The following is a 6287-nucleotide window of genomic DNA, read 5'->3' as shown; positions in this document are numbered from 1 at the left end:
AGAAGAGTCTGTGAGGAGAGACGGGCAGCTCTACAGCTGCTGGAGGTGAACCCATTGAATGAGTTTCTTCAATGCTTCTTTGAGCTCCTGGTTCCTCATGCTGTAGATGAGGGGGTTCACTGCTGGAGGCACCACTGAGTACACAACAGCCACCATCAGATCCAGGGATGGGGACGAGATGGAGGAGGGCTTCAGGTAGGCAAACACTGCAGTGCTGACAAAGAGGGAGACCACGGCCAGGTGAGGGAGGCACGTGGAAAAGGCTTTGTGCCGTCCCTGCTCAGAGGGGATCCTCAGCACGGCCCTGAAGATCTGCACATAGGACACCACAATGAAAACAAAACAACCAAATGATAAACAGACACTGACCACAAGAAGCCCAACTTCCCTGAGGCTGGAGTGTGAGCAGGAGAGCTTGAGGATCTGGGGGATTTCACAGAAGAACTGGTCCAGGACATTGCCCTGGCAGAGGGGTAGGGAAAATGTATTGGCCGTGTGCAGGAGAGCAGTGAGAAACCCACTGCCCCAGGCAGCTGCTGCCATGTGGACACAAGCTCTGCTGCCCAGGAGGGTCCCGTAGTGCAGGGGTTGGCAGATGGCAACGTAGCGGTCGTAGGACATGACAGTGAGAAGATAAAACTCTGCTGCAATCATGAAGAGAAACAGAAATAGCTGTGCAGTACATCCCCAGTAGGAGATGGCCCTGGTATCCCAGAGGGAATTGGTCATGGCTTTGGGGACAGTGGTGGAGATGGAGCCCAGGTCAAGAACGGAGAGGTTGAGGAGGAAGAAGTACATGGGGGTGTGGAGGCGGTGGTCACAGGCGATGGCGGTGATGATGAGCGCGTTGCCCAGGAGGGCAGCCAGGTAGATGCCCAGGAAGAGCCCGAAGTGCAAGAGCTGCAGCTCCCGTGTGTCTGCGAATGCCAGGAGGAGGAACTGGGTGATGGAGCTGCTGTTGGGCATTTGCTACCACTGGCTGCGGTTATCTGTTGAGAAGGAAAAGGCAGTACAAAGTTCAGCCTGACTTCTCTTAGCAAAACTAATTGCATGTCTCATTGCAACCCCCCACTCAGGCTCTCTCTTTTCAGGAAGACCTCTCTGCAGCTCCCTCACTTGAGCCCTGGCTTTTGCTGGATGAGGGTGCCATTGGGAGCAGGGACTCTGGAATGGGAAACTGAGGAGTCCTTCTGGCTGTGCCACAGGGTGATCTCAAATTAAATGTACTTGTGAGACATCAAAGGACTTTTTGTCTCTGTTCCCTGCAATTTTCCCAGCTGCAGAACTGAGCTGAGGGGATTTTGTTTTGTTTAATGTGTTCTAGATTCACCTGCCACGTTTAGGAGTGGGTTTGGATGCTTGAAATCCCTCACATTTCTAATGCACTCCAAGTGAAATCCTGTGGGTCCCGAGCAGCAAAGGGACTGTCCCTTAGTGCAGAGAGAGGAGAGCTGCTCTGCCCATCGGTCCTGTTCTCAGCTGCCCTGCGTTGGCAGCTTGGACCTGGAGGAGGGTCACACTCCGATGTCCCCCTAAAAAGAAAGAGGACGCTGCAGAGAGCAGAGGAATCCAGGTTCAAAGAGCAGATTCACAGACTCCTCGCCCTTTCTCATCTCTCCCCTCCCAGACTGGGACACGGAGGGATCACTGCAGTGGCCCATCTAACGCTGCCCAGCAGCATTTCCATGGCCTCAGCACCCAGATGTCTTCTCCATGGGCATCCTGGGCAGCACAGAGATACTTCTGGAGGGCACCCTGCAGCCCCACAGGACACCCCAGGGAAAAAGCTGAATGTCCTGAGCTGGCCTGGAGGAGACTTGGGCACGTTTCTCCCCTAGACACGTCTGTAGAGCAGGACCCAAAGGATGGGAGTCTGAACAGGAGCTGAATCTGCCGCCCCCGACCCCCACCCCCGGCACTGACTCAGGAAAGCCAATGGTGAGAACCAGGGCAGCACCGGCAGGAGGGGACGGCAGTGAAACGCCACAATGCTCCTGGCCAAGGGAGGAGGGACACACAAACAAGATGGAAATCAGGGGTTTGCCCTTTCCTGGGCTCTGGCTGCCGCAGGGGTGATGCGCAGCCAAGACCCCATGGGCCTGAGGACAGAGGCTCTGCCTGGGCTGGGAAAGGAGACCAGGGAGGAGCTGCTCAGGGGAAGGTGTCTGTGCTGCAGGGACAGCAGGGAGGTGCCCACATCCCCTTCCCCAGCCTTTCTGGCAGCAGCTCCCTCTCACTCCCTGCCCATGTCTCTGCTGCCAGGAGCCGTCTCCCTGTCCCCAGCTCAACTCCTGCCAGTGCTCACAAACCCCATCCCACCCGCTGGGCGCCCACCTCTGCCTGCAAACACCTCCCAGGGGCATCTCTGCGTGTGCAGGGGCTAAAGAGCAGATCACACAAAACCTGATGCGGCTGCAAAGGGGAAGATGCTGCTGAGTGAATGTGCTTCCTGAGAAGTCCCCTTAGAAATGTCACGAGGAAGAGCTTAACCCGTGAGAAGCCCTGACCCATGCAGCACTCTCTTGACAGCAGAGGCACCGTGCCCTCACCTGCTCGTCCCTACCCTACCGTTGTGGTGGTCACTCCTTCCACCCACAGCTTCTCCCCACACTCCCCGGGCAGGCTACAGCTGACCCTGGCAGCAGCAGAATCCCTTCCCAGCACACAGTGCCCTGGGGTGTAGGGTCCCTGCTCTGATGGACAGCCCTGGGCAGCCCTGTTTGCACACCCGGCTTCACGCCTCTGATGCCCCAAGGCCTTCTCTGAAGCATGTCCTCCTCCTCCACACCAGAAAACCCAGCAGAACCTTCCCGACAGGTCCTATCGGTCATGGCATGTGCCAGGTCTAGGAGACGCTTCCAGGAACTCAGCTGCATTGCCCTGCAGCCAGAGACTTACCGTGTCAAAGCCTGGGAAGATTTCTCCCCCTGGTGAGCTCTCACTCACCACCCCAGCCTGCCTTTACCTCTCTCTCACATCTCTTGTCTCCCCTCGGTGCCTGCAGGCAGTGCCCTCAGCCCTGCTGCGCTTGGCAGAGGAGCTGCTCCTGGGCAGAGCTGTCTCTCTGCCGCGCTGCCCCATGGCCAGGAGCTCCCTCCATCCCAGGAGCCCGGCCCAGCTCAGCAGCAGAGCAACAGCCCAAGGCAGCGCTTCCTCTGGCCCCTCTGGGCTCCCTCACAGATGTCCCTGGGGCTCCAGGGCAACTGACTCTGAAACCAACTGAAGTCATTAATGATGTTTATTTCTTCCGCTGGGGAGAGACACTTCTTTCCAGCAGTGGCATTTCCCCTCTCAGAGACAGAGTTAGGTCCAAGAATGACCTCTTCTTGAGGTCACTGTGAGACAGGACACCCAGGCAGTGAAAGGGAGGAATCTCCTCTACCTCCTGTACCCATGCAAACCACAGGTGGCATTTGAGGTGCCAGAGGTGGTCCAAGACACTTGCAGATAACTGATGGAAACATTCAGAAGGACTGGGCAGCACCTGGGCTCATCTCCTCCTCCTCACCACCTCCTCCCTCGGAGGCTGGTGGAGCATGCCTTTGGCCAGCTGAAGTGACAGCAGATGTCCCCATTTAGGGCCATGAAGCTGATCCTGCTCATTGTGTCCAGGGCAGCCCATAGAGCTATTCCTCTGAGAGAACGGAGTCATTGCCATCAGGAGAGCTAAGCCTCTCTCTTCTCCACCAGCTGCATTTACCAGCTCTCCAGGGGCAGTGAGGGCAGGTTTCTCAGAGACACCCCTCCAAGGCCTCACCTAACTCAGGGCAGCTGCTCAATTTGGAGGTTGACTCCATCCTGTGGTGCTGCCTGAGGTGCCAGGGCTCTCCAGCACAGCAGCACGCAGCCAGCAGGGACAGCACAGGACTTGCAGGAACACCGTCCCCATTCAGAGCAGCCACATCGTCACAGACCCCAGGAGAACCTCAGACACGTTCAAGGTTTTCATTAAAGCAACCGCAGGGGGTCAAGTCCTGTCCCTTCTCCATCCAGTAGATGCTGGCAGTGCTGCTCCCGCATCCTTTAGTCATCCCTTTGATGATGCAATCAAGGAGCAGAGCAATGGTTTTCACAGTGTTGGATCACAGGTTGTCCGTAGCCAAGGACATTTTCAAGAGCACCTTGTCCTTCCTGGAGATCAGCTTCACCTGCACCACAGGCCCTCCAGGGCTGCAGAGACACCACAGGCAGCAAAGCCCTCTCCTGCCAGGGCCGCGCAGTCCAGCCCTGCGTCTCTCTGGTCCGAAGGGTTTGCTCTCCTCAGGGACATTTCATTTCCTCTTTACAGGTGTGGCTACTGCTGAATTTTGTCAGAGAAGGTGCAGATGTGTCTGAGGTCCTCTTTGTCCTCTTTGTCTTCAGCCATAAGGTCTCCCAGGCCTGTGTTCCTTGAAGCAGGACTCTGGAGGAGAACAACCAGCAGTGGATGTGGGGCAAGTCAGGGGTTACTTGAGCAAGCTCAGACATGAAGTGGTGGGGCAGGATCGAAGGGTTCTGACAACTTGGGAATCAAATAGAATAGAATAGAATAGAATAGAATAGAATAGAATAGAATATTTCAATTGGAAGGACCTACATCAATCATCTAGTCCAACTGCCCGGCCAATTCAGGGCTGGTCAAAAGTTAAAGCGTGTATTTAAAGGCATTTCCAAATGCCTCTTAATCACTGCCAGGCTTGGGGCATCAACCACCTCTCTGGGAAGCCTGTTCCAGTGTTTGACCACCCTCTCGGTAAAGGAAAGCTTCTGGATGTCCACTCTAAACCTCCCCTGCTCCAGCTTTGAACCATTCCCACATGTCCTATCCCTGGTTCCCAGGGAGAAGAGACCAGCACCTCCCTCTCCACTTCCCCACCTCAGGGGACTGTAGAGAACAAGGAGGTCATCCTTCTGCCTCCTTTTGCCCAAACTAGACAAGCCCAAAGTCCTCAGCCGATCCTCATCGTGCCTTCCAGCCCTTTCACCAGCTTTAATGCCCTCCTCTGGACGCTTTCAAAGACCTTCACATCCTTCTTAAATGGTGGGGCCTTGAACAGCACACGCTATTCAAGGTGAGGCCACACCAACACTGAATGCAGTGGGATAATCATCTCTCTCGACCGGCTGGTTCTACTGTCTTTGATGCCCCCCAGCGTGTGGTTTGCCCTCTTGGCTGCCAGGGCTCCCTGCTGACTCCCAGGGACTCCTGCTGGGACTCCTGCTGCCAACCAGCACCCCAGATCCCTTTCTGCAGGGCAGCTCTCCAGCCACTCCTCTCCCAATTTATACTTGTGCCCGGCAATACTCCGTCCTAGGCGAAGGATCTGGCATTTGGACGTGTTAAATTTCATCACATCAATCATCGGCCAGTGCTCCAATCTCTCTAGATCTCTCTGCAAGGCATCTTGTCCCACAAGAGGGTCAATAGCAACGCCCAGTTTGGGATCATCAGCAGACTTGCTCACGGTGCATTCAACTCCTGCGTCCAGATCGCCGATAAACGTATTGGATAGAACCGGCCCTAGAATTGAACCCTGAGGAGCACCACTGGTAGCCCTATTCACTGCAACCCTTTGAGCTCTGCCCTTCAGCCGCTTCTTCACCCAGTGCACCGTGAACCCAGAAGCTCGTCTAGAAGGATGCTGTGAGGGACAGTATCAAAAGCCTTACTAAAACCCAGAAAATCTACATCCACTGCTTTCCCTTCATCCAGTGGGCGGGTGACCTTATCATAGAAGGATATCAAATCAGTTAGGCAGGACTTTCCCTTTGTGAACCCATATTGACTGTTCTTTAAGTGCCTTTCAATAGGACCCAGTATAACCTTCTCCATAAATTTTTCCAGGAACTGAGCTTAGACTAACGGGTCTGTAGTTCCCTGGGTCTTCCCTCACACCCTCTGTGTAAATTGGAATAGCAATGGCTACGTCCCAGTCAGGGGGGACCTCTCCTGACTCCCAAAACATTTGGTAGGTGATCGACAGGGGTCCTGCCATCACATTCACCAGCTCCTTCAGTGCTCTGCGGTGAATCCCATCAGGCCCCGTGGACTTGTGAACATTAATCTGATTTAGTTGGTGCCTCATGATTTCAGTGTCCACAAATGGACAGTCTCTGTTCCCACAGCCGAGCTCCTCCGACTCAGGGGACCGGGCAGCCCAAGCTCTAGCTGCATTATTAAAGCCTGAGGCCAAAAAAGCATGGCATGCCTCTGCTTTCTCTTCATCCCTATTAGTCAGATGACCATCTTCAACAAGTATTGGTCCAATGCTTTCTTTTGACCTCCCCTTGCTATTAGCATACTTTAA

The sequence above is a fragment of the Numenius arquata genome, unplaced genomic scaffold (genome assembly GCF_964106895.1).
Source record: "Numenius arquata unplaced genomic scaffold, bNumArq3.hap1.1 HAP1_SCAFFOLD_38, whole genome shotgun sequence".
NCBI lineage: Eukaryota > Metazoa > Chordata > Aves > Charadriiformes > Scolopacidae > Numenius > Numenius arquata.
Note: the sequence above shows the minus strand (reverse complement) of the source record.